The sequence below is a fragment of the Thamnophis sirtalis genome, unplaced genomic scaffold (assembly GCF_051295495.1).
Source record: "Thamnophis sirtalis isolate CommonGarterSnake01/CBP01778 unplaced genomic scaffold, rThaSir2_p1.2 scaffold_8, whole genome shotgun sequence".
NCBI classification, from domain to species: domain Eukaryota; kingdom Metazoa; phylum Chordata; class Lepidosauria; order Squamata; family Natricidae; genus Thamnophis; species Thamnophis sirtalis.
This window is the reverse complement of record NW_028261388.1, coordinates 11,766,624-11,794,517: the sequence shown is the minus strand read 5'-3', so window position 1 is coordinate 11,794,517 and position 27,894 is coordinate 11,766,624. Positions and strand designations below refer to the sequence as shown.

The 27,894-nt window shown below is 45.4% G+C and overlaps 1 long non-coding RNA gene across 1 annotated transcript in view; it reads left to right on the top strand.

Annotated features, from left to right (window-relative positions):
* Positions 1-27,894, top strand: part of LOC106548287 (uncharacterized) — a 73,677-nt gene that overhangs the window by 23,460 nt on the left and 22,323 nt on the right. Inside the window, exon 2 of the long non-coding RNA XR_015697451.1 lies at positions 4,338-4,538. This is a non-coding gene — a long non-coding RNA (uncharacterized LOC106548287). The remainder of the gene's footprint in view (positions 1-4,337; positions 4,539-27,894) is intronic.

Sequence of the window (27,894 nt, the reverse complement as noted above, 5' to 3'; positions counted from 1 at the left end):
CAAAGAGCCATTCGGACCCGTTTCCCACAGAAAAGAAAACACCGGGAGCCACAAAGGTCCTAACCGGAAGCCCCCTGTTCAATTCTGGAGCTGACCGGAAGTTCATTTTCCCCCACCATAGAGTCTCCTCCTAGCACGACATACTTTTTCCTCTTCCTGTCATAACTGAAATATCGATTGTGGAGACAACTGGGAAACCCTCCCCTTGCCATAGAGTCTTCTCTTGGCGCACTGCTTATCCCCCCCCCACCAGAAGTTCCTCTCAAAATTGTGGCGCCAACCTGTGACGGAGCTGCAGTAGAGGGAGAAAGAGCCACATGTGTCTCCAGGGCCGCAGTTTGCTGACCCCTGTCCTAGGAGAATGCAGCCAACAGTTTCAAAATCCAGAAACTGGTGGTTTTTTTTTTTCTAATTTTCTTATTGGTTCTCCTACCAGACAAGCCACTTTGTTCAATATTCAGCTTCTAACAGTAACAGTCTAATTAACCCTGTTGCTCCCACAGTTGCTACAGGAGCTACACTATATTGCCAAAAGTATTCGCTCACAACTGAATCTGATTAACATGGGCCAGTCCTGGACTCTGAGGAAAGCTCTGATGAGGGCTCTGTGTCAGAGGCCAGGGCCATCCGACAGTTATCAGCTGCCTTCTGAGTCAGAGATCAGTGGGGCAGAAGAACAGCTGGAGCCTGTTCCCAACGTCCGCATGTGCAGAGCTGCCAGGAGAAGGGAACTGCTAAGGAACAAGGGCTGACTCTGGAATAAAGTCACAGGTGGATGGTGAATGGCCCCTCCCATAGGAAATAAAGAGGAGCAAAAGGGGAGTGGAGTTTGCAGGAGACAATTTGTAAATTTAATTAGTGTGAAGATTTGTTCGTGACTCTCAGAGACTCCTTGCCAACTACTTATACAGCAGTTGCGTTTGGAAGATATCAGCCTGGCAGCTCTTCAATAAGGTCTGTGGTTGTAAATTCACCCTTAAAAGACCGTTTGCTGGGACTTTGCTGGATGTCCAGCAAAGAGCCGAGGTGGCGCAGTGGGTAGAGTGCAGTACTGCAGGCTACTTCAGCTGACTGTTATCTGCAGTTCGGCGGTTCAAATCTCACCAGGCTCAAGGTTCACTCAGCCTTCCATCCTTCCGAGCCAAGGTGGCGCAGTGGTTAAATGCAGCACTGCAGGCTACTGCTAGATCAGCAGTTCAGCGGTTCAAATCTCACTGGCTCAGGGTTGACTCAGCCTTCCATCCTTCCGAGGTGGGTAAAATGAGGACCCAGATTGTTGGGGGCAATATGCTGACTCTCTGTAAACCGCTTAGAGAGGGCTGAAAGCCCTATGAAGCGGTATATAAGTCTACTGCTATTGCTTCCGAGGTGGGTAAAATGAGCACCCAGACTGTGTGGGGGCGATATGCTGACTCTGTAAACCGCTTAGAGAGGGCTGAAAGCTCTATGAAGCGGTATATAAGTCTAACTGCTATTGTTATTGCTATGTGAGTGAGAGGAATTTGCATTAGCTTAATAAAAAGGGGCTTTGTCGGGACAAGGAGTCTGCTTCGTGATTTTGTGAAGCCTAGATCAGAATAGCAAGGAATTAAAAGTGTCAGTTTAATTATGAAGGAAGGAGATAAAATGTATACGGTATTTCAAAATATGAATGGCTGTGGTCCAGGTTGCTCGTGTAGATGAAGGTAGGTAACTCCATAGGTTGGTGACAGTTCCATGTTATGCTTCAGTCAGTACGGTAATGGAAGATGAAGAACCAGAGATGAGTTTTAGGGGGAAGCGGCAACTTTCTAAATAAATGACTTGCAGAAGGAAAAAAATAATGATTCTGCATTGGAATGGTTGGGTGGCAATGAATTGAAGGAATATAGAATGAGTGATTGGGCCATTAGGAGCGACCTAGAGATGAATGAAAATAGTTAACGTTTGGTGAGTATTTGCTTAGGAAAAAAAAGACATTGTTTTGAATTCGTGTGTTCATGCATACCCATAGGCATGGTGAAGCAAAGTAATTGAAAAGCAGGACTGATTCGTTCGTTTAATGATCAGAGTTTGGGAGAATTGATTGAAGAGGACACTTGATGAGAGGGTTGCATGTAGGACAGAGCAGATGCTAGGAAAAAAAAAACCGAACCCAGTGAAAGAAACTAGAGTGAAAATACTGTGTTTCCCCCAAAATAAGACCTGGTTTTATTTTTTTCCTATAAAAGAGGCATTTTCTGGGTACTTGAGAGACCGCCTGCTGCCAATTACCTCCCACAGACCCATTAGATCTCACAGGGTTGGCCTCCTCCGGGTGCCGTCTACCAGCCAATGCCACCTGGCTATTACCTGGGGGAGGGCCTTCTCTGTAGTAGTTCCGGCCCTCTGGAATGAACTCCCCGCAGGGATTCGGACCCTCACCTCTCTCCAGGCCTTCCGGAAAGCCGTCAAAACCTGGCTTTGCCGGCAGGCCTGGGGGTGATGAGTTCCCTCCCCTCTCGACATGTATGGTTGTGCAACTGTTGTTTACTTTTATTATTTGTATTTTGTTTTTTTATGTTCCCCTTTTTCCCCCTTGAATTGTTCGCCGCCCTGAGTCCTCCCGGAGAAGGGCGGCATACAAATAATAAAATTCTATTCTATTCTATTCTTATGTCTTTTCCACTGACTGACCTCATGGTGGCAGCACTGATTGCCCCACCCAGCAAGAGCCTGTGTGGCTTTCCTAAAGGCCTTTCTGACAGCAAAATGGAGGTTGGGGGGCGTGCGGTGCATGTCAATCCAGAGCTCGTTTCTTTCCTGAAAGGCCTCTGATGGTGAAATGGAGGCCAAGGGCAACGGAGTTGGCAGGGTCTTAACTAGGGCTTATTTTGGAGGTAGGGCTTATACTGAGTCTAAAACAGAGCCTTGGGGTATTCCACTGCATACTTCCCTCCGTGGAGATGCAGTTCCATTGAGGACTACACGTTGAGTGCGGTTGGTCAGCCAGTTATGAATTCATCTGGTGGTGATGCTGTCTAACCCACATTTTTCTACTTTATCTAGGAGTAGGTTATGGTCTACTTTATCAAATGCCTTACTGATGCCCTACATGGCAACGGACCTGGGTACCTGAGAGACTGCCTCCTGCCGTTTACCTCCCTCAGACCGATCAGATCTCACAGGTTAGGTCTCCTCCGGATTCCATCCGCCAGCCAATATCGGCTGGCGACCCCCCGGGGGAGAGCCTTCTCTGTTGCAGCTCCAGCCCTCTGGAATGATCTCCCTGTCGAGATCCGGCCCCTTACGACCCTCCCGGCTTTCCGCAAAGCCACCAAGTCCTGGCTGCTCCAGCAGGCCGGGGGGGGGGGGGGGCTGTGAAACATCCAGCCCTGCGGAAATTGTGAATGTTGCGGTTTTGTTTTTAAAGTGTTGTCTTTGTCTAGTCTTCCCCCTTCCCTTGTCTATTGTGAGCCACCCGGAGTCCTTCGGGAGTGGGCGGCATACAAGACAAATAAATATTAATAATAATAATAAGTCCAAGTAAATTATATTGACAGCATTCCCCCAGTCCACTAATTTTGTATTTAAAAAGGCTGCAACATCCTGGGCTCACATGATCGCTCTTTGCAACTTTTGCAACTGGCTTCCAACAAACAAAGTCCGTGGGAGAATTTGGATTTGCTTAACTTCCACACAATTCACAACAACTGCAATAACTCTTAGCAAGAAAGGTTATAGAATCAGGTGTGACTCAGCTCAACAGCAGCCTTCCTTAGCAACTGAAATTCTGATCCCCGTTGTCCCTAAGCTGAAGATTCCTTCTATAGTTTCAATGAGTGCATTAAAGAGGAGATTAAAAGAGGCCGAGAAAATGCAGAAACCTTGTTTTAGAAGTAAACAAACAGGTCTAAATTAGAAACCCCCCAGCAGTGTAAATGTGATTAATCATTTAGGGAATGATTTAGTATGCATCTAAAATGAGAAGTATTGAAGAAGTATTTTAGAGCTTTGTGGGAGAGTTACGGTGCTATCTCAGAGAATGAAATTAGGGGGGAAAAATGACACAAATATGAATAGCCAAGAAAAATGATGAGAAAGAAATCATAAATGCTTTAAGAATGTTGAAGTAAGATAATACCCCAGGCATAAATAGTGTAAGCGGAGAAATTAAAATATAGATGTGGTTGTCTTATAAAGTGCTTATAGGTGCCTGGTAGAGGACCTAGTGATATCCAAATCAGGTGGCATGAGTCATATTTTTGTGCATATCCTACAGATTAAGTACCTATATCATTATGCACCATGACACAGGTACATTATTATTCATGTCATTTGTTCAATGATGCATATACTCTCACTTTCCCTCCTCGTAGATGCCAAGGGGAGAAGGATTGTTTAATACAACGTGTGTTGGTGTGTGAAGACTGCCTTGCTGCCTGACGATTAGAAGAAGGCCATTTAAACGAGGGGACAGGTAGCAAGCAAGAACAAGTGTTAAAAACTACAGTGGGATTTGTTTTTAAGTGTGCTTGTGAAGACGTTGGCAAAATTTTGATCAAAAGGCTGTGAGAGAGGTGAGTAAAATCTGAGAAGTGCGTGTAGCTTCACACCGAGCAGGGTGTGATTATTTTTCCCCTTTGTAGAAAATGTTATAAACCTGAGAAAGTTTATAGTTGGTTGTCTTTGACTGAAAACCGTAATTGAGCTTGGAATGACGGTCGTAAGTTGTGCCAGCGGTTAAAGCAGATTGCCATGCGATTGTGTCTGAGTTTACAACTGCTTTTTTTTGGTGGTTTGTCTATGAAGATTCTCAGTCATCCAGATCACGGTTGTCCCAAAGATGCTTTTTTCAAGAGGCAACTGGACTTTCTGGTTTTTCTTTGAAGATGTTTTGCTTCTCATCCAAGAAGCTTCTTCAGCTCCTTGGATTTCTGTGGCGTTTGTTAAGTGAATTCACTGCGGTTGCTAAGTGAATGTGGCAGTCCTTACACAAATCCATTGTCTGCAATGGACTCCCCCACCCCCCACCGAAAACCGGAAATAAATGTGGTTTTTAGCAAAAATATGTCATGAGCCATGATGGCGCAGTGGTGAGAGCGCAGTACTGCAGGCTATTTCTGCTGCCTGCCAGCTGCCTCCAATTTAGCAGTTCAAATCTCACCAGGTTCAAGGTTGACTCAGCCTTCCATCCATCCAAGGTGGGTAAAATGAGGACCCAGATTGTTGGGGGCAAGAGGCTGACTCTGTAAACTGCTTAGAAGGCTGCAAAGCACTGTGAAGCACTACATGTCAGTGTTTCTCAACCTCGGCACCTTAAAGATCAGTGGACTTCAACTCCCATAATTCTCCCACCAGCTAGCCTGGCAGGGGGATTCTGGGAGTTGAAGTTCACCCATCTTTAAGCTGCCAAGGTTGAGAAACACTGGTCTAACTGCTATTGCTATTAACTGCAGTCATGTGACTATGGGACACTGCAAACAGCTCTAAATGCAGACTGCTTGCCAAGTGCTCAAAATGCAATCACATGACTTTGGGGGCAGCCCTTGGAATCTGGGTATTAAGTAGGTCTGGGCAGGTCGGTTGGGACTTTGAATGGTTGCTAAGCCAGGAATTACCCGTATTGAAAGTTTGTTTATTTCAAGTATGTTAAAGTGAATGGACTTGAATTGCAGATTTTTGTTTGCATAGATCTGGGGGTTGATTGGTGAATGCACTAAGAGTGATAAGGGATCAAAGCAAAGGTGCTTCAGAATCAGTGGTGGGTTTCAAAAAAATTTGGAACCTACTCTGTGAGCGTGGCCTCCTTTGTGGGAGTGGCTTGCCAGCCATGTGACCTGGTGGGAGTGGTTTGCCGGCCATGTGTTTTCTCTCTCTCTCTCTCTCTCTCTCTCTCTCTCTCTCTCTCTCTCTCTCTCTCCTTCCTTTTGTCTCGCTGTCCCTTTTTTCTTTTTTCTTTCATCTCTCATTCTTTTTCTTTCCTTTTTCTTTTTTATTTATTTATTTCTTCCTTTCTTTCTCTTTCTCTCTCTCTCTGTCAGTCTGTCTGTCTGCCTGTCTGCCTGTCTGTCTGTCTCTGGCAGGTGTGGCCTGCTTTCTGGGTCCACTGGTGGAACCTCTTCTTCACCTGTTCGGTAGATTTGATGAACCGGTTCTACTGAATAGGTGCGAACTGGTAGGAACCCACCTCTGTTAAGAATAAATAGAAAATATGGACTGAGAAATGTTAATGCATAAAAATTGCTGGCAGAAAAGCAGTGCATTCAATGTTGCCAGTTGTGAGGAATGGATCTTTGTCCAATGAAGTAAAAAATGGCTGCATACAGGTAGTCCTTGATTTAACAACAGTTCCTGTGACAGTTGCCGTTTAACAATAGCAGTGATTCACTTAACAACTGTGGCAAGAAAAGTCGTAAAATAGGGCAAAACTCACTTAACAAATTTCTCACTTAGAACTTAAATTTTGGGCTCAGTTGTGGTTGCGTTGAACACCGACTGTATAAGGGCGGACTTCTGCATACTGTATTTCTGGGAGTTGGTCTTAAAATTGCCAAGTTTGGAAAACATTTGAGTTAGATGGTTTCTGAAATCATAAGCCTGTGATTCTTTGAAGGTCTTGTTTTAAAAATCAATCAGCTTTCTGGGCCTTGTTTAACGACTGGTCATTTAACAACTGCTCAACTTTATGACGGACTTCAAAAAAACTATTTATGACCCGTTCTCGAAGTTACAGCTGCCGCACACACATACATGTGATTGCATTTCACATGTTTGGCAACCATCTGGCCTTTCTGACCAGTTGCAAAAATGCCCTTCTGTCATGTGACTGTCATTTGCAACATGTTTTCCACTAAAAATGGAAAATGCCCATTGGGTTCACTTAATGATCCTGTGATTTGCTTAATGACCATGTGGTTTGATTAACAACCATCGTAAAATCATAATGTTGCAGCAGCTCGTAGCCTTTACCATATATCAATTATAAGAACGGGACACGAGACCACGAAGGTAAAAGAGATACAGGTTTATTGATGCATCGAGTTCAGAGTGTTAACTGAAGATCTGAACTGCCTGGAATGTTACAAAGAGAAAAGCACATAGAAAAAAAATACAAAAAGAGAAGTTCCTATAATGTCTTAAGCTATCGGCAGTTTCACCTGTTTTCTATCTTACGCCCACGCTTGGCTTCCTGTGCCCCTCCTTTACAGTAAAGTTTGTTGCAACTTAATAAAAGTCCATATTAAGTCTATATTGATATTCAAAAGCTAGTAAGAAGCTGAAATACACCAATAAGAGGAAGAGTGGGAAACAGAGGAGAGAAAAAAGATAGGAAGAGAGGGATAGGAGAGAGAGTAAGGGGGGAAGATGAGGAGGATAAGGAGGAGTGGAATGAAGAGAGAGGAGAAGGAGAAAGGAAGGGGAAGTAGAGTAGGAAAGGATGATGGAGGGAAGAAAGGAGGTAGGAGAGAGGTAGAAGAAAGAGGTGTATGGAGAGCAGAAGAGCTAATAATGGGTTTTTATCTTTCTGGGCGTTGATGACAAGAGGAACTGATGTAATTACTACTTAATACAATAGGATATTGGCTATGTAATAGTATACATGTGATTATATGTTATGAAAGTGGAAAATAAAATAAGTATATATTTTTTTAAAAAGCTAGTAAGAATTTAGAGCCTGGAGGCTCATATACCCATATTAAGAGCCGAGGTGGCGCAGTGGTTAAATGCAGCACTGCAGGCTACTTCAGCTGACTGCAGTTCTGCAGTTCGGCTGTTCAAATCTCACCGGCTCAGGGTTGACTCAGCCTTCCATCCTTCCGAGGTGGGTAAAATGAGGACCCGGATTGTTGTTGGGGGCAATATGCTGACTCTGTAAACCGCTTAGAGAGGGCTGAAAGCCCTATGAAGCGGTATATAAGTCTAACTGCTATTGCTATTACCCAGGTGATATGGTGATATTTTGGCCGTTTTCTCCCAGCTGCCTCAAAAACCCAGTGATAAAATCAAATCAGAAATCATGTGGCTTAATGACTTACGACCATAACTCTGGGCTCAGTTTTGGTCATAAGTGAAGAGCTTCCTGTATTTCTATCTAGGACAGTGTTTCTCAACCATGGAAACTTGAAGTCCTGTGGAATAGGACTTCAGAGGACTCCATAGCTGGCTGGGGAATTCTGGGAGTTGAAGTCCACAGGACTTCAAGTTGCCACGGTTGAGAAACACTGATCTAGGAGATGTACTACTTGCCAGCATACATAGTCCTCAGCCTACGACCAAACTTTCTGTTGTTAAGTGAAACATTTGTTCAGTGAGTTTTGCCCCCCCCTTTTTACGACTTTCCTTGCCACGGTTGTTAAGTGAAACCGCTGCAATTGATAAGTTAGTAAACCTGGTTGTTAAATGAACCTTGGCTTCCAAAATTGACTTGGCTAGTTTGAAGGTCACAAAAGAGGATCGCTTGACCTTGGGACATTGCAACCGTCATAAATATGAACCCATTGGCAAGCATCTGTATTTTTATCACATGACCATAGGGATGCACCAGCAGTCAAAAGTGTGAAAAATGATCGTGTCACTTTTTTCAGTGCTGGTGTAATTTTGAACGGTCACTTAAATGAACTGTTGTAAGTCGAGGTCTTACAAAAAGAGATTGTGGCTGCCTTCTATCCCTGATCCACCTGGACTAGCCACTGATGCTTGACTGTGAGATGAGAGGCATATGAATTTAATAAATAAATGGAATAAATCTCTGTCAAGGGACGGGAAAGGGTTCTTTATCATATCAGAGATCTTTCTGTCTGTTCTGCAAAGGGATCAGGGCATCTTCTGCATATCAAGCAGCTGCTTGGCGTCTCAATTAATGCCAACTCAAAAAAAAAAAGGTCTTCAAATGGATGACATCTCTCTTGATTGCTGCTTCCTCTTTCCAATTTCTCAAATATCCCTTTTCTTCAATCTGTACTCCCCCCCCCCAACCTTCCTTCACACTAACTTCTTTGGTAAGGCCGTCTGGTTAACTGGTAACGTGACTCCTCCTCTCTCTGACCATCTGTAGAAATGTCCTTGGTTCCCAGGAGAAAGTATTTTGTTTTGGCTACAAAACCCCAGCTATCTCAATTCCCCACCCACCCACCCATCCTTCAGCTCCAGTGTGGCAACACAGAAGCCTTACAATGGCCTCGGCTAAGTCAGCTTCAAGGTTGACTCATACTTGGAATACTATGTCCAGTTTTGGTCACCACAATGCAAAAAAAAAGCTTATGAGACCCTAGAAAAAGTACAGAGAAGAGCAACAAAGATGATTAGGGCAGTGGTGGGTTCCAGATCCTGTTGCAACCGGTATGGTGCGACGGAGCCGGGTGTCCACCTCGGGTACATGCGCTGCATACGCATGCGCACGGCACTGCCCTGCGATGCCTCAGCTGCTTGACGGAGGTCGCGTAGGTGCCGTATGCTGTGTGTACATGCGCAATTGGCCCGTTTCGCGCAAAAAGAGGTAAGGAACGCAGGCGAGCGGGTGGGCCCAATGAAACACCGTTCCGGTACGGTGGCCGCTGCTCCCAGCGGCCACCGGTACGCACATACCGGGCCGTACCATCCAGAACCCACCACCAGAAATAGCACACAAAACCATCCCACCTGGAATGTGCGGCCTTGCGGGAGTGCCAAAACCCGGAACAGCAGCGTTCCGTCGAGCGTGCTGGCATCCAAACTTCTGGGTTTCCTGTGTGCACATGCGCAACATCCAGCTGTTCATTGGGCACGCGCACGTGCCAGAAACAGGAAATTTGGGTGCCGGCACGTTCATGCGCGACAGAACGCTGCTCTTCCGGGTTTCAGCGATCCCGTGCGTGCGAAGGCCAGCTGGCCGGCGTGCATGCAGGCACAGGAATGTGGATGAGGAGCCAGCGAGGCTGCGCATCCTGCGCGGGATGGCCCTGGCCGCCGCTTCTGGCACGCGTTCCATAGGTTCGCCGACACGGGACTAGAAGACTTCCAGGTTCCCTTCCAACCCTGTTATTCTATTACTTATTCTGTTATTCTTTCTGCGTCTCAAACTTGTGGAACTCTTGCCGAAGCCAAACCCCAAAAGCTTTCTTGCTGTTGTGCCCTCCCTCAAACATGCTGGCTTTCCAGTTTGGCTTTTCCATGGAGTCTTTCCTCCCCCCTTTCATTTCCCACATCCCACCCCCGCATTTTCTACTCCTCTTGTCCTCCTGTGGAATCGCCCCCCCCCCCTAAGCCGCCCTTCCTTTTATTGATTGCCAAGCCCTGATTTTTGAGCTAAATTCATTTGCATTCTTGACTCTCATTGTTTTTGACACAGGACTGGTGATTTGTGAATAAAAGCTTCATTTCTCCAGGCCCCCCTCCCTTGTAGTCCCTCCTCAGAATTGTCTCTTTGAACAAAGAAAGCACTGATACCCAGCAGGGTTGTTTTATTTCACTGTTTAAAAGCATTTTCCGCTTCGCTTGCTTGAGCTTTTGTCACAAGGAAAGCCAAGGGAGGGATTCTCGCTTGAGCCCCAAGTGGCGGTTGAATCAATGTTGAACATACATACTTTTTCTATTTCCTATTCACATCTTTGAGTTGATGTGAATAGGATGAGTGTTGATGTTGATTGATGTTTGATGAGTGTTGTTTATTACCGGTACGTTTTTACCCTATTCCACATGCCTAGGTAAAGGTAAAGGTTCCCCTCGCACATATGTGCTAGTCGTTCCCAACTCTAGGGGGCGGTGCTCTCTCTGTTTCAAAGCCGAAGAGCCAGCGCTGTCCGACGACGTCTCTGTAGTCATGGGGCCGGCATGACTAAAACACTGAAGGCATTACCTTCCCACCAAAGGTGGTCCCTATTTTTCTACTCGCATTTTTACATGCTTTCGAACTGCTAAGTTGGCAGAAGCTGAGACAAGTAATGGGAGCTCACTCCGTTATGCTGCGCTAGGGATTTGAACCGCCGAACTCCCAATCTTTTTGATCGACAAGCTCCGTATCTTAGCCCCTGAGCCGCCACGTCCCCACATGAATACTTTGTGCCTAAATCTGATGGGAAGAAGGTGTTAACTTGGGCCAGTGGGCAGAATTGGGATTTTGAAAACGTGTTGTGAGTGTTGTCACGAGGAGCAAGTGACACTTTGCACTTTCATAAAATCACAATCTGCATTGTGTATCGCCCGTCACAAAACACTCATATAGCAGAAGATTAATTACTCCTTGTAGTAATGTTCTCTTCCACGGTCTTGTACATTTTTTTCCGGGCTGTTTGGCCCACTTCTAACTAGGTTGCACCATCTACTGTTTTTATTTTTCTGAAATGCCTATGGGCCTCTAGGTGTTTGCTATTGGCTTTTTAGCAATCCAGCTTCCTTTTCAAAGTTTTATTTATGATTAAAAAGATCTTTAAAATATTGAGACGGGTGTATCCTGGAGAGGACCAAGGAAGATATCCAGGGACTCTTTTTATTATTCCAGCTTTGGTTTGAAGGGGTGTTTTTATTTTAGCTTAAAAAAGGGCAATGTAATAATAAAAGTGTATAAAAAATAGGCAGTATTGAGATGGTTACTTTTTCAAAACTGGGACAATGTCTTACCAAACCAGGAAATTGAAGGCCTGTTGTTGTTTTTCAAGGATTTCAGTTTTTTTTTAATTGTAGAATTGGGAACAGGAAGTCTCAATTTTAAAAAGCCACCAAACCCAAATTGTATGACATCCAGTTGTAGTTGCTTTGTGTGTTGTGTTAAGTTTAGAATTTTAGAATAACAGTGGTCAAAACAGGTTAATAGGTGCTGGAAGGAAAAACTGATACACCAGAAGAAAGTGTTCTGACCTAGACTTCTTAAGAGCATGAAGCAAACTCCTGGTCCCGTCAAAAACCCCTTTTATTAATTTACTATGAATTCTGCCCATTCACATCCAGCAAAGTCTTTCAAGGGAGGATTTACAGTCACAGACCTTATCTGGCTTGGAGAGCTGCCAGGCCGATATCTGCAAAACTTGGCAAGAAGTCTCGGAAAGCAATTAAGTGAACAAATCGTCCCCTGCAAACTCCACTCCCCTTTCGCTCCTCTTTTATTTCCTCTGGGAGGGGCCATTCATCGTCCTCTTCTGGCCTTACTCCCAAGTCGACCCCTGTTATTTAGCTGTTCCTTTCGTCTGGCAACTCTGCGCATGCGCACACTGGGGACAGGCTCCAGCTGTTGGTCTGCCTCATTGATGTCTGGCTCTGAAGGTATTTGATAACTGGCATACGGACTTGGCCCCATCTCTGCCTTCAACACAGAGCCCTCATCAGAGCCTTCCCCAGACTCCAGGACTGGCCCATGTTCCTCCCCAACCCTCCTCACTGTCCGAATCTGCCGCCAGTTCTGCTGGCGGGCCACAACATTACCACCTTTTTGTTGCTTAGCAACCAACCTGCATTTAGTAAGTCTAAGCAGTAAGTCTACTGCTATTTAGCGCTGTTTGATGATCAGGTGACTACAACATTTTTGCCGGAATCCCGATTTACTTCCAGTTTCCGGCACAAAACTGGCAGCAGTTTTCCTCTCCTGTTTATCGACACATAGTGTGAGAAAACCAGTCACCAGTTGCTCTCCTGACTACATGGTATAATAGGCTGTGGATTCCAGCTATTATTTGTTTTATTTACCCTTAATTTTTATTATTGGCTGTACAGGTAGTCCTCATTTACCGACTGCAATTGGGACTGGCAACTCCCATCGGTAAGTGAAGTAGTTGTAAAGTGAAAATTCAGGTGACTGTGCCAAACATACACTAGCAGTCCAAAGCCAGAATAAAACACTCAACTTAGTATTAAAATTATAGATTTCTATCCATTCATTCTGACATTTCTTCTAAATTAGGTGTGTCAAACTCAAGGCCCACGGGCTGAATTTGGCCTGTTTGGTGCTTAGATTTGGCCCGTGGGGCCGCCTTGGAAACAGTGATGGACCAGCCTTGGTGCCTCTGCCAGTGAAAATGGAGTTCAGGAGAACCACGTGCGGCCGTCCCAGGCTCCTTTTTTGGCCCCGACGGCATCCTGCAGCTTCTGCCGCCAAAATGGGAGCTCAGGGGGGTTGTGCACAGCCCCCCCCCCATCTCTGTTTTCTTGGCAGAGGGTTGCAAGAGGCTGTCATGGCCAAAAACGGGGCCCAGGACCCCATTTTTCCTCGCAGAATGCTTGAAGCTACCACAGGTGCCCCCAAACATGAGTGATGCCATGCTGGCCACATCTAGCCATGCCCCCCACAAGGTCAAACACAACTCTGATGCAGCCCTCCATGAAATCGAGTTTGACACTCCTGCTTTACATTATACCAAATAACTGAAGAAAGTTTTACTTTTCAAAAACGAGGCAAAGAATACAGGCAGTCCTCAACTTATGACCTTTTTTTGCAGTTGGTTGTTAAGCAAAGACTAGCTTTAAGGTTGAGCACTGATTCAAGATGTTTCAGATAAACTGGCCTCCTTATGTTACCTCCTTTTTTTTCCTTTTTCCCTTTCCTTTGGTAAAATTAACAGTGGTGCGAAACCAAAAATGTTGTGAAGACAGAGAGTTGCGTTATAGTAATCCAGTGGGGAAAAACTGTTAGGCAACCTAACTTTCCAAATTCGCATCCCAAGCAAGGAGGGAAGGAAGGAGAGAAGGAGAGAAGAAAGGAGGGAAGGAAGGAGAGAAGAAAGGAGGGAAGGAAGGAGGGAAGGAAGGAGGGAATGTAGGAGAGAAGGAAGGGGGGAAGGAAGGAGGAAAGGAAGGGGGAAAGGAAGGAGAGAAAGAGAAAAGAAAGGAGGGAAGGAAGGAGGGAAGGAGAGAAGGAGGGAGGGAAGGAAGGGGAGTAGGAGAGAAGAAACGAGGGAAGGAAAGAGGGAGGGAGGGAAGAAGAAGTAGGACCGTGGTAAGATAAGATGGATCTTCAAGTATATCGTCAACAGTAGGGAAAAAATGTTATAAATACATATTATTAATAACAGTTATGAGATCATATAATTGTGAATGTATATATGAAATTGATAAAATAAAATAAATTATATCCTTAAAAAAAAAATTCGCATCCCACTTGCTGTTCAAAAGCTATTGCTCCAATGTGCCCGTCAATCTCATTAACAGGCACACAAAAGGTAGGATGTTTGCGATCTGCAAAACGCACCAGCCTGTTGATTGATTATATGCCATCGAGTTGGTGTCAACTTTTAGCAGCCACATAGATTTTTTCCCCAGCAGAATCTGTCGGGGTGGGTGGATGTAGATGCTTTAAAATTGCTTTAATAAGGTTAATGCTGTGGATTTCTGCCTTGATCAACCTATGCGGTGAAATAACCTGAGAAGTAGAATTGCAAAAGGGCTTTATTCCTTATCTCTCAAATGATAGTTTAATGCCAGGATGGAAGTGAGGTTTAGGTTTAGGTTTAATTTATTTGTATGCCGCCCTTTTCCCTAAAGGGACTCAGGGCGGCTCACAACTCAAAAAGGGAGGGGAAATACAAACAGAGTTACAAAAAACATAAAAAACCATACATAGTTAAAAGCACAACAATCATACCATTCGAAGTGGGGCAGCGAGTCTTTAGCCCCAGGCCTGTCGGAACAGCCAGGTTTTAAGGGCTATGCGGAAGGCCTGGAGGGTGGTGAGGGTACGAATCTCCACGGGGAGTTCGTTCCAGAGGGTCGGAGCAGCCACAGAGAAGGCCCTCCTCCGGGTAGTCGCCAGTCGACACTGGCCGGCTGATGGAATTCAGAGGAGGCCTAGTCTGTGGGATCTAATTGGTCTAGTGGAGGTAATTGGCAGTAGGCGGTCTCTCAAGTACCCAGATCCAATACCATGAAGGGCTTTGTAGGTGACGACTAGCACCTTGAAGCGTACCCGGAGATCAACAGGCAGCCAGTGCAGCTCGCGGAGGATAGGTGTTACGTGGGTGAAGTGAGAAGTTCTTATCAATAGAATTGGATTTGCATCTACTGCTCAGGTTAGTCTTCAACTTATGACCATAGTTTGATTTAGAATTAAAGTAGAATGAGCTGGAAGGGACCTTGGAGGTCTCCTAGTCCAGCCCCCTGCTCAAGCAGGAGAACCTATACTGTTTCAGATAAGTGACTGTGAGATTGAGATTTGTTTTATTTATATGCCGCCCTATTCCCGGCGGGACTCAGGGCGGCGAACAACTCAAAGGGGGAAAGGGAACACAAAAGTACAAGACAAGCATTTAAAAAAGCCAACAGCCACACAAGTCGAGAGGGGAAGGGAGCTCATCAACCCCAGGCCTGCCGACACAGCCAGGTTTTAACGGCTTTTCGGTAGGCCTGGAGAGAGGTGAGGGTCCGAATCTCTGCGGGGAGTTCATTCCAGAGGGCCGGAGCCGCCACAGAGAAGGCCCTCCCCCGGGTCGTAGCCAGATGGCATTGGCTGGTAGACGGAACCCGGAGGAGGCCAACCTTGTGTGATCTAATGGGTCTTTGGGAGGTAATTGGCAGCAGGCGGTCTCTCAAGTACCCAGGTCCAATACCATGAAGGGCTTTATAAGTGACAACTAGCACCTTGAAGCGTATCCGGAGACCGATCGGAAGCCAGTGCAGCTCGCGGAGGATAGGTGTAACGTGGGTGTACTGAGGTGCACCCACAATCGCTCGCGCGGCTGCATTCTGGACTCTCTAGTCTCTTCTTTAAAACATCCAGTGATAAGAGCGCCCACGATTTCTGTAGGCAAGCTCTTCCTCTGATAAATTGTTCTCACTGTTAGGAAGTGTCTCCTTAATTCCAGTTTGCTTCTCTCTTTGATCAGTTTCCAACCATTGTTTCTTGTCCTCCTCTCTGGTGCTTCAGAGAATAATTTGACCCCATCTTCTTTGTGGCAGACCCTCAAATACTGGAATACTGCTATTATATCACCCCTAATTCCTCTTTTCTTTAGATTAGCCAAACTCAAATCCTGTAGCCGTTCTTCATATGGTTTAGCCTCCAGGCCTTTGATCATCTTAGTTGCTCTTCTCTGAACTTTTCCCAAAGTCTCAACAACGTTTTTGTAGCATGGTGACCAAAATTGGTTGCGGTATTCCAAGTGTGGTCTTACTACCATGTTTTCCCGGAAATAAGACAGGGTCTTATTTTCTTTTGACGCCCAAAATAAGTGCTTGGCCTTATTTTTTGGGAGGTCTTATTATTTTTGAGGTGCAGGAGGCAGCGAGCGTGGCCACCTCATGGCTGCTGCTGCTGTGTTGCGATATTTTCAAGGGAGGGCTTATTTTAGCGCATGCGCTCAAAAACCCTGTTTGGGCTTATTATCTGGGGAGGTCTTATTTTCAGGGAAACAGGGTGGGGTTTTATAAAGTGCTACTACGTGATCTTGATTCTATGTCTCTGTTTATACAACCCAGGATTGTATTAGGTTCCTTTGACTGCTGCTGTACACGTGAAGTGTTAATATCACTTTCTAATGCCTTGGTAAGGCCACACTTGGAATACGGCATTCAGTTTTGGTCACCACGATGTAGAAAAGATGTGGAGACTCTAGAAAGAGTGCAGAGAAGAGCAACAAAGATGATTAGGGGACTGGAGACTAAAACATATGAAGAACGGCTGCAGGAACTGGGTATGTCTACTTTAATGAAAAGAAGGATTAGGGCAGACATGATAGCAGTGTTCCAATATCTCAGGGGTTCTCACAAAGAAGAGGGAGTCAAACTATTGTCCAAAGCATCTGAAGGAAGGACAAGAAGCAATGGGTGGAAACTAATCAAGGAGAGAAGCAACTTAGGAGAAATTTCCTGACATTTAGAACAATTAATCAGTGGAACAACTTGCCTCCAGAAGTTGTGAATGCCCCAACACTGGAAGTCTTTAAGAAGATGCTGGATAGCCATTTGTCTGAAATGGTATAGGGTTTCCTGCCTAGGCAGGGGGTTGGACTAGAAGACCTCCAAGGTCCCTTCCCTTCTGCTATTGTATTGCATTACTATATTCAAGTGATCATCCACTAGGACTCCAGGGTCTCTCTCCCAGTTACTTTTTTTGAGCCAGGTCTTGCCTAATCTGTGCTTACACCTTTGGTTTTACCTGCCTAAATGTAAAACTTTGTTTTCTCCACATTAAAATTCATTTTGTTGGATAGGGCCCATTGTTCAAGTCTTTCAAGTTCAGCAGTTTTTTTTTATTTATTTACACAGGGAGTCCTTAACTTACGACCACAATTGAGCTCAACATTTCTGTTGCTGGATGAGATACTTGTGAAGCGGGTTTTGATCCATTTTTACGACCTGTTGTTAAGTGAATTACTGCCCTTGTTAAGGGGGCAACATGGTTCTTAAGTGAATCTGGCTTCCCCATTGACTTTGCTTATCAGGAGGTCCCAAGAAGTGACGACATGTCCCTAGGTCATTGCAACCGTCATAAAGACGAGTCAGTTGACATGTGTCGGAGTTGAAGTGACCATTCAAAGTTACAACAGTACTGAAAAAAAGGGACTTGTCCCCATTTTTCACAGTTACAACCATAGCAGTGCCCTCATGGTCATGTGATCAAAATTCAGATGCTTGGCGACTGTTTCATACTTATGACCATTGCTGGGTCCCAGGGTCATGTGGTCACCACTTGCAGTCATTTGACAAGGAAAATCAATGGGGAAGTCAGATACAGTTAAGAACCATGTTGTCACCTTAACAAGGGCAGTGATTCACTTAACAACGGGTCGTAAAAAATGGGGCAAAACTCACTTCACAAGTATCAAAGACGTTACTAACTTTATCAACTGCAGTGATTCACTCAACAACTGTGGCAGGAGAGGTCATAAAATGAGGCGAAACTCACTTCACAAATGTCTCACCTAACAACATAAATTTCGGGCTGAATTGTGGTCGTAAGTCAAGGACTATCTTAACCCCCCCCCCTTTTTTTTTTTTTGCTGTATCTATAAAATGATGAAAGTGGCTTTTAGACTTCTGGGAGCAAATTGGCAGAAACCCAGAATTTTAAATTAGAGGGGTTCCTCAGTTGTTCTGTCCCCCCTTCTCCGCTCGTTAACAGACGACAGGCAAACAAACTTAAAAGGAACTCTCTTTATCAGTTCTCGGCTCAGAGTGGCTGCGAGCCCAAAAATAAACAGAAATAAAGTCTTTTTCAAGAAGATAACAGAATACAAAACAAAAACTCTTACAAAGCAATGCACTTCCCCAAGTGCCTCCTTGAATCAGGTTTACAGAAAGCAAATAGCAATAGCAATAGCAGTAGACTTATATACCGCTTCATAGGCCTTTCAGGCCTCTCTAAGCGGTTTACAGAGAGTCAGCATATTGCCCCCAACAATCTGGGTCCTCATTTTACCCACCTCGGAAGGATGGAAGGCTGAGTCAACCCTGAGCCGGTGAGATTTGAACCGCTGACCTGCTGATCTAGCAGTAGCCTGCAGTGCTGCATTTAACCACTGCGCCACCTTGGCTCTTCTCCAAGTGTCCATCAAAGAAACCACGACCGAGGATCAAGGAACGTTGACTTCTGCAACCAGGGCGTGGCACCATCAGTCCTTTTATCCGTAAGAGAAACCTCTAACGAGCCACAGCTGGGTGTAATCACCTCCTATGAGTCCTCAGTTGTGCCTTACGTCGGTCAGCTCTTCTCCTACGTGTATCCCGAAAAGACTCACAGGAGGGTTCTTGCTCAGTCTCTCTTGTGTCCTCTCCACTGATCCAAGGCTCAGTCTCTCTTGTGTCCTCCCCACTGATCCAAGGCTCAGTCTCTCTTGTGTCCTCCCCACTGATCCAAGGCTCAGTCAGTACCTGGGGACCAACTAGTCTCTCTGAGCCCTGCTCAGAGGAAGACCACTGTCCAGAGCCCTCCTCCTCTTCCAAGCATGACTCATAAGCCCCCTCGCTGTCAGAGTCTGATAACAGCTCCAAAGGCTCTAGCCGAGTCACAACACTCAGTACTCATTGTTAATTGATTCCGGAAGTCACAATGAGTACCAAATACAAGGAATGCCAAACAGACTTTTCCAATAATATAGTGAGTCACAAGGCAGTCAATACCAACAAGATCTATCGTGTTTCCTCAAAAATGAGACCAGATCTTATATTCATTTTTTCTCCAAAAGACGTGTTAGGGCTTATTTTGGGGGAAATATAGTACTAAATGTGTCCGCCTGGCTGACGATCTTAACTGGGTCTTATTTTTGGGGTAGGGCTTATGTTGTGGCCCAGCAGGAGCCGTTGGAGCTGCCACCAGACTCCAACAGCGAGGGGCCCTATGAATCTGCCCTGGAGGATGTGGAGGACCCTGGACAGGGTTCCGACTCCAAGCCAGGGTTCAGAGAGACTGGTTGGCCACCAGGTGGCGCCTGAGCCTTGGACCAGTGGGGAGGATGCAAGGGAGAGTGATCCAGAAACCAGCAGTGAGTTGTTCCTGGATGCACGCCATCGAAGAGCTACTCGGCATCAAGAACAATTACGCAATTACAGGAGGTAATTGCGCTCAGCTGGTGGTCATTAGGCTCCTCTCCAGACTATAAAAAAGACTGCTTGTGACACGCCCCTCTTGCAGAAGTCAACGCATTGACTAAAGAGAACGTAACTAACTTGGCAGGCTGGATTGCTGCCAAGGTTTGTCTGAATTGCTGCCAAGGTCCTTATCTGTTTGTTTGGTTGGCTTTCAGCCACCGAGATTTTGGCTTCTTGCTATTAAAAGTACATTCTAGTTAAGCTTGTCTCGGCTTTCCTTACTGGACGGAGGAGGGGGTCAGAACAGGCTTATATTACGAGTATCCTGAAAATCATGCTAGGGCTTATTTTCCAGTTTTCGGGGGAAACGTGAGTAGTTTGTATGTTGAGTACCAAACGAACAATGAGTACCGGGAACAATTTTTCACATCAGAATATGTTGAGTACCAAATTCGATGAGTTTCAAAGCAGTTGAGTACCAAAGTACGACTGTAAATTCTTTCTTTGAAAGCTCTGATTGTTTGCCTGCTCTGGGATTATCCTTATCCTACTTCTCTATTCCTTTTTATTTTAAAAATGTTTTCTTTTGCACGTACATCCTCTTTCTGCTCTGGCAAGCAGTTTATAATTCACCCATCACCGTAAAATATTTCTAAAAAGTGAGGAAAATTATAACAAAAGCAATGCTGTTTAACGTGAGTGTGGGTGCCTTCATATGCACAGATGCACATCAGAGCCTTTGGCGAGATGGGCAGCACTTGGCCTGCCAGATGTTGTTAAATGACATGCTGGTTGATTTTCCAGGAGTTCGAATCGAGCAACTTCTGGAAAGCTTCAGGGATCAGGGTTATGCCAGATCTAAGATCTGAGCCAGTGAATTATTTTGATGATCAAATGAGTCAGTGGTGGGATTCAAATAATTTAACAACCAGTTTGGCCAGGGTCAGGTTGGCATGGGAGGTGTGCCCCATCCCCATCTTCCAGCTCCGCCACACATGCGGGACAAATGTCCCGCAATGGCCAATCTGAACCTGCACGAACCGGTTGTTAAATCCACCACCACCCTGCTATCAAAGTGGATCCTGGGCACTGCGCTGCAAGGGAGATACAGGAAACAGAGCAGCCGGCACGAGGGGAGAAGGAGGAGCAGGGAGAAGAAAGAGGGAAAGCGGCTTTTTCCTTCCCTCGCGCCTGCTGCTCAGTTGTCTGTTTCTCCATTGCAGCACAGCACCCGGGATCCACTTCGATAGCGGGGTGGTGGTAATTTAACAACCGGTTCAATTGAACCGATGCAAACCGGCTGAATCCCACTACTGAAATGAGTGCAATTGCAGCCTTGCTGAGATCCACTCGTCTTAAAATTGTCTCTCAGTACAGCAAGGTTTGGAGCCGAAGATGGCTCATCTATACATATACCCCTGTCCTCCCTCCTCCTCCCTCCTCCCGCCCCTCTTAATGGTCAAGGCTCCGCAGGATGATCTGTCTTGGATCTACTTGCAAACCGGATAGGAAGGATTCTAATAATCAAGTCCTGTGACAAATGATAAAAGGAGCCAGGCACGTTTAGCTTGCAGAAGAGAAGATTAAAAGCAAACATGTCAGCTGCCTCCAGATATATTGAAATGCTGTCACATCGAGCTAACTTATTTTGTGTTCTGCTGGAAGACCAGGCTGTGGAGGAGAGGGCAAAGAAGTGGGTGGAAAGAGTAAAATAAAGATTGTGGTTAAGCAGGAGTAGGAGTAGGATTAGAGGTTGTGGGGTCCTTCTTACTAAAAACATCTCCACGGAACAATTGTTTGTCAATTAGGCTATACTTACACGCTGAACTTCAGATCACACATGGAAGAAGAAGCTGGCTAGATGAACCCCTTTCTGTGATCATGAAACCGGCTCAGTTGTGGTGACTTGCTACAGCGTTAGTTCCCATGGTAAAAAGCCAAGTTTGCAGTTAAGTGGGAGGTAGGTTTTACTAGAAGTGTTGGAGCTGAAATAGTTCTGAAATCCACACTGTCCTTCAGCTTGTTTACAGAGATTATCAGATACATACTTCATAACATAGCCTTCTCCCACGGCTTGAACTTTGCATGGAGGGCCCAAACTTTTAAAAGTAATCAGAAACCCGAGTTATTTTAAAATGAGATGGTGTCAAATAAATGTAATAATAGATCCAAATAAATTATTGGCCCTCAGCACTTGAAATAGAACTATTACCTTAGATGAGGTAGGAAGAACCTCATGAATGTATGTTGTTTACTATTTTATTATATGTTTCTATCTTAATGTCTGTATTCCCCTTCCCCGATTTTATGTGAGCCGCCCTGAGTCCCCTCAGGGAAAAGGGCGGCCTACAAATATTAATAAAATCTCAAATCTCAAAAAAAGAACAATTGCAGGAATTGGGTCTGTCTAGTTTAATGAAAAGAAGGATTAGGGGCAGTGGTGAAATTCAAATTTTGTTACTACTGGTATGGTGCAATGGGGCCGGGCGTCCACCACATGCACGTGCGCAGCACAAGCATATGTACTTACCACCCGCAATGCTCCAGCTGCTCAGCGGAGTGTCGCGCAGGCGCTGTAAGCTTCGTATCCGTGCGTGTAAGCCCTGATCGGCTCAAATATAGATAAGAAGGGTGGCGGGTGGGCCCTCCTCCGGAGCACCATACCGGAACAGTATCTGGTGCTCCCAGCAGGTACCGTACCGGGGCATACTGGTCCTATCCCACCATTGGTGTGCAAGCAGTGGGAGCACTAGAAACCGGAAGAGCAGCTTCCTGGTGTGCATATGCAGGAGTGCCAGAAACCGGACAGGCAGTTTGCCGGCGCACATGCTGGGAAGCTGAGCTTCCAGTTTCCAGCCTGCACATCTGTGCTGGTCACCTGGTCTTCCGGTTTCTGATGCACATGCAAAGACCAACTGTCCGGCACATATGTGTATGCCGGAAACCAGAAGCTCAGCTTCTGTGCTGGGAAGTTGCTCTTTTTGCTTCTGTCACTCCTGAGCACGTAAAACCAGCTGGCTGCCACCCATGTGCATGCTGGAACCCAGAAGAGCAATGGGCAACGGCTGGCGTGCCCGGAGAGATGGCTCTGCGTGCCATTTCTGACCCGCGTGCCATAGGTTCACCATCATGGTACTAGATTGTATAGGGGTATCTTTTAGATTGTCTATCTCAGTGTTTCTCAACCTTGGCATCTTTAAGATGGGTGGACTTCAATTCTGGGAATTCTGGGAGTTGAAGTCCCCCATCTTCAAGTTGTCAAGGTAGAGAAACATTGGTCTATCTCAGGGTTGGCAAACCTTTTCAGCACCGGGACGTGAATGCAGGTGCGCGCCTTGGAGCACCAGAAACCCGAAGACTGGTGGAGGGCGCCAGTGGTACGGTGCAATGGGGCCGGGCGTCCACCACATGCACACGCGCAGCTGGTGCATGCACACACGCAGCATGCAGCATGCAAATATGTACTTACTGCCCACCACGCTCTGCGGTGCCTCCACGATGCTCCAGCTGCTCGGCAGAACGTTGCGCAGAAGCCGTATGCTCTGTGCGTGTTCGCAGAAGCCCCGAACAGCTCAAATACCGGTAAGAGAAGCAGGCGGGCGGGTGGACCCTTCGGAGCACCGTACCAGAACAGTACCTAGTGCTCCCAGTAGGCACTGGTATGCCCCGTACCGGGTGTACTGCCTGCAACCCACCACTGTCGGGCGTGCACATGCCAGTTTTTTGGCTGTTTTGGGGGGCGGTTTCAGGCCATTTTCGGGCTGTTTTCAGGCCATTTTTCGGGCAGTTTTCTGGAGCTCTGGTATCCAGAAAGGCGGTTGGCGATGGCGCGCATGCCCACAGAAAAGTCTCTACATGCCACCTCTGGCACATGTGCCATAGGTTTGCCATCACAGGCCTATCTCATATAGACCAACTGCCTCTCCAGTTCCTTGGAGGAATTCCAGCAATCCTAAATTGCACTCTTTGAATTTGAATTCCCCAACTGTTCTAAAAATGTTGTTTTTGTTTTGTGAACTGGAATTGCTTGACAAACCCTCTACACACTCACACACACACACACGGATGCACAAGTTGAAAAAACACATTAATTTGAAACATGCTCCTCTCTTCCAGTGTCTACTGCCTGCCAGACGAAGCAACCATTGAGCTTAGAGTAAGCTTGTCTGCTTTGGACTCAGAATAATTCTCTTGGTTAATATTTATATGAAGTGCTTTAATGATGCCACAGCAAAATTGGCTTCCTATCTGTTAGGTAAGCTCCCCATTGGGAGAGCGAGTACGTTCAGAGAAGCGTTGTGAGAGTTGTGTTGGAGAACACACAACCAGCATACAGAGACAGTGCAGTTTAAATAGGCTTTTACTTTCGTGGAAATAGAGGTATCAGAGTCCATCAAACAGCCCAAGTCATACACGGATAAGACAGTCAGTCATCAATGTCTTTCAGTTAAGGGTTAATCCAAATAACATAGTCCATAATCATACAAACAGTCTGGTACTCAAAGTTTGCTAGTAGATGCAAAACTTACAATAGCTCACGGCACTTTCTAACAGCCAGCTTCCAAAACACTCAGATCAGATCAGCCCAGCATCTAACAAACAGAGAGCTAACAGTCATTCTGGCTCCCTCTTATGGCCGATTGAGGAAAACAGCAACCAATCACATTTTACAGTGTGATTTAAAGAAACAGGTACAGCATTGCTATATGATTTATATATTGCCAACCCAACCGTTAGATTATATTCCTAACACTATCAAAGGGAGGGTAGGATCTTTTGCCTGTTGAATCCATGGTGTTTCGGGGAGCGAGGCTGTTGCAAAAGAGGCTTTTGGTTTCTGAGGCACACGTAAGAAATAAAAGCCCAGCCTTCTCTCTAATCCGATGTTTCGTTTGCAAAATTTTATCCTGCCGAGGGTAAAAATAATAGTAATAAAACATATGCATTCATATTAACCAAGCACTCACTAGTTTTTGAAAGAATGCCAGCTCTCTCAGGACCGTATTGGTGCTTTGAACAGATTGAGTAATAATCTACCGGTGTCAGTCCTGATTTATGGATGGCTTGGGAGAGCAAATGTTTGCCATTTCAAGTTGTTCAGCGATGTATCTGCAATATTGTTTTTCCCAAACTGGAAATAAAAGTAGTGAGTACAGCCGAGTTTGATACGTTTAGGACGGAGTTCAAGCATGCAAAACCATTTCTTGGCCCACGGTTGTAGAATTAATTTAGAAATAAGTTTAATTACATGGAGTGGGCCATTCCACTGAGTAAAAATACGCACAAGGTAGCAGAGACTAGAAACCGACAATTTAGTCCTGAGTGACATATAGTCTCTTCAATTGGATCTACATAATCTAGTTGGCACATCAAGTTAACTTAATTACGGCTCAATTATGTCTTAGCGTGTTGGCTGAATTCAACTTTTGAGATGTATAAATCATGGGAGGCCCCAGCTCATTTAGATTTATTTAGTAAAAGGTAAAGATAAAAGTTCCCCTCGCATATATGTGCTAGTCGTTCCCGACTCTAGGGGGCGGTGCTCATCTCCATTTCTAAGAGCCAGCGCTGTCTCTGTGGTCATATGGCCAGCATGTCTAAACACCGAAGGTACACGGAACGATGCTGAAATTTTTGAAGCCCACCCCTGCACATCTCCCTCTGATGGTCCTTGAGTAGCATCATTAAAGGACCCCTTACTGGCTCTTAAAGGGGGCAGCAACCTGTTTTAACTGAGACTAGCTTTCCGAATATCTTCATTTGATGAGAGTGGATGGATGCTCCCTGCCCCCCATCCCCTTCCTTGGCCCAAAGTGAGTGATTTGTGATGGTTGCCTGAGCCTCGTGCATCCCTAGGGCGGCTTTCCTTTTAAGTGTGCTGTTGGAAAGTACCGAGTTAGGGTCAGGCTGCTGAGGCGTGCATTTGTATGCGGAGTGGGAGAGGCCGTATATTAAAAACAAAAAGAAGAAGAAGCCGCTAACTCAGATATGGGCAATTTCACATCCAGGGCTCTCATTTCCATACCTGAAGCCAATTGGATGAACATCTTTTGATGTCTGTTGCCTACCAAATACCGCATTCCATATGCAAATTCTACCCCGGCAACAGATTACCCAGCAACCACTTAGACATAGTATGTATGCCTTTTCGGGTTGAGAACTGTTGTGTCCATTATACATTTCTTGGTATAGAGGCACCGTGAGAAATCAGGATCTCTGGTTTTCTCCTGATGCTGGCTTGGGGTTAGTTTGCCTCTAAATATACTGTTTTGTCTAGCGGCTTCCCTGATTCTTCCCTCTTGAAGGATTCCATAAATGCTTATTATAGTCTTTCCCAACCTAGTGCCCTTCTGAGATTCTTCTAAACGTTCTTAGCTGGCATTGCTATGTTAGCTAGGAATGATGAAGGTTGACACACAAACGTTTGGAAGGTACCAAGTTGTGGAAAACTCGCCAAAGAGCTGAGATTACAGTTGTAGTGGATTCCTGGAGTGAGCCATGTGTTGGACTAGATCAGGGGTATCAAACTCAAGGCCCACTGGCCAGATGCGGCCCACAGGGGGCTTAGATCTGGTCCGTGAGGCTGCCCTGGAAACAGTGAAGGACCAGCCTGCGGCACCTGTCCCAGTGAAAATGGAGCTCTCAAGGTCCGTGAGCAGCCATCGCTGGCAGAAGGTGGCAGGAGGCCATCGCAGCCGGAAACGGAGTTCGGGAGCCTGTTTTCACTGGTAGAGCACTCGGACCATCACAGGCTCCCTAGCACAAGTGACATTGAGCTGGCCACGCCCCCCTGTCCATGCTCCCCTCAGTCTCCTGAGGTCAAACATCATCCTGATGTGGCCCTCAATGGAATTGAGTTTGACACCCCTGGTGTCAGGGTTCCAAATAGCATCTGAAAGTAAATCAGAATCCAAGGCAACGTATTGCTCAAAGTTCCAATTTATTAAGAGAGCCATGTTGGTACAACTGGGAAAACACGAATCTGAAAGCTTCCTGGTTTTCTCCACCCAGTTGAAAGTTCAAGAACTTGCCCCTACACCATCACATGGTCCAATCTTCCACTGCCGTTCTGGCAGTTCCACCCATCCAGTTCCGGTCAGGTGCAGAGGTATGAAGAGAAAGGATGACCTTGGCTTTCTAGGAAGAATTTTGTTATGGCTACCTAGCATCTAACTCTGTACAATCCCCCCTCCCATTTTCCCACAACAGAAAATGCATAGTAGAATAATAGAAAGTGTGGCAGGCCAAAGATCCAACAGAAAAGATGGCTGCAGGTCTGAACACTTGGACTAGATCAGTGCTTCCCAAACCTGGATAAATTAGCCAAAATTGGCTAAACTTATTTTTCTTTGGGTAACACTACACAAACCCATCATTACATCTAAATTGACTAGAAGGTTGCCATGTGTATTAAAATATATTCTAAAAATCTCCCCATTGAGACAAATATCAATGAAATCACCAGTGGTAATTTGCTGAAATGACATAAAGATCATGCAATGATATTGTTTTTAAGAATACAGGTAGTCCTCACGTTATGACCATGCATTCAGTGACCATTTGACATTATAACAGTGCAGGAGGAAGAGATTTAACCACCGGACAAATTTAATAAAATTTTCGTTAGAAGCAATTTTGATTAATGAAGGAAAAGTTTTGGGAAGCATTGGATTCAATGATCATGATTCCTTCCGGTTTTTGTGTTCCAGGATTCTATAAATATGTTTTTTTCCCCCTCTTGCTGTTATGGTACAGAATAAGATGTCATATTTTGTATAATATAATTTGGAGATTTGATATTTGGTGCAATACGTGGGAATCATTAGAGAGGAAGAGAGTTCATCATCCTAAGAGCTGCTTCTGTTGCTCTGGAATTATACCTCAAGGTAGTAATTATCAGAAGTTAATAACAATAATATAATTAATAAGAAGCAGCAGGAAACAGAACCATGTGTTATGTTGCTCTCAAGAGGACCATGCTGAAGTAGGAGCAGGAAAAATTATGCAGGTTTTCAGATGCTGTAGATGTGCCAGCAGATAAGGTCAAACATAAAACATTACAGATAAAATTCTTGGAGCTCTGTTACAGAACTTCAGGCCTAAAAAGGAATGAGAATTCAATTGTGTGTTCTTCCAAAGCTGTATTAGATATTTGACGTATTCTGGATTTATCCTTGAAAAGTGCGATTCTGCGCAGCTACTCCTCGACTTACCACAGTTCATGTTGTAAATGCAACGATTGTAAGTGTGAAAAACAGCCATAAGTCATTCTTGTGACGTCAAACGGTCACTAAATGAACTGTTGTAAATTGAGGGCTTGCTGTAATGAAGTCTTCCCAATGGAGGCCTCCTTCTGTTTGCCCTTCTTCATCTGGACCGCCCCTCCCTCTTCTGTAGGACCTTAAAGAAACACTAGTCCTTGAGATATTATTTAGAGCAGTGGTTCTCAACATTTTCTTCACCATAAGGCAGGGGTGAAATTCAGCAGGTTCTGACAGGTTCTGGAGA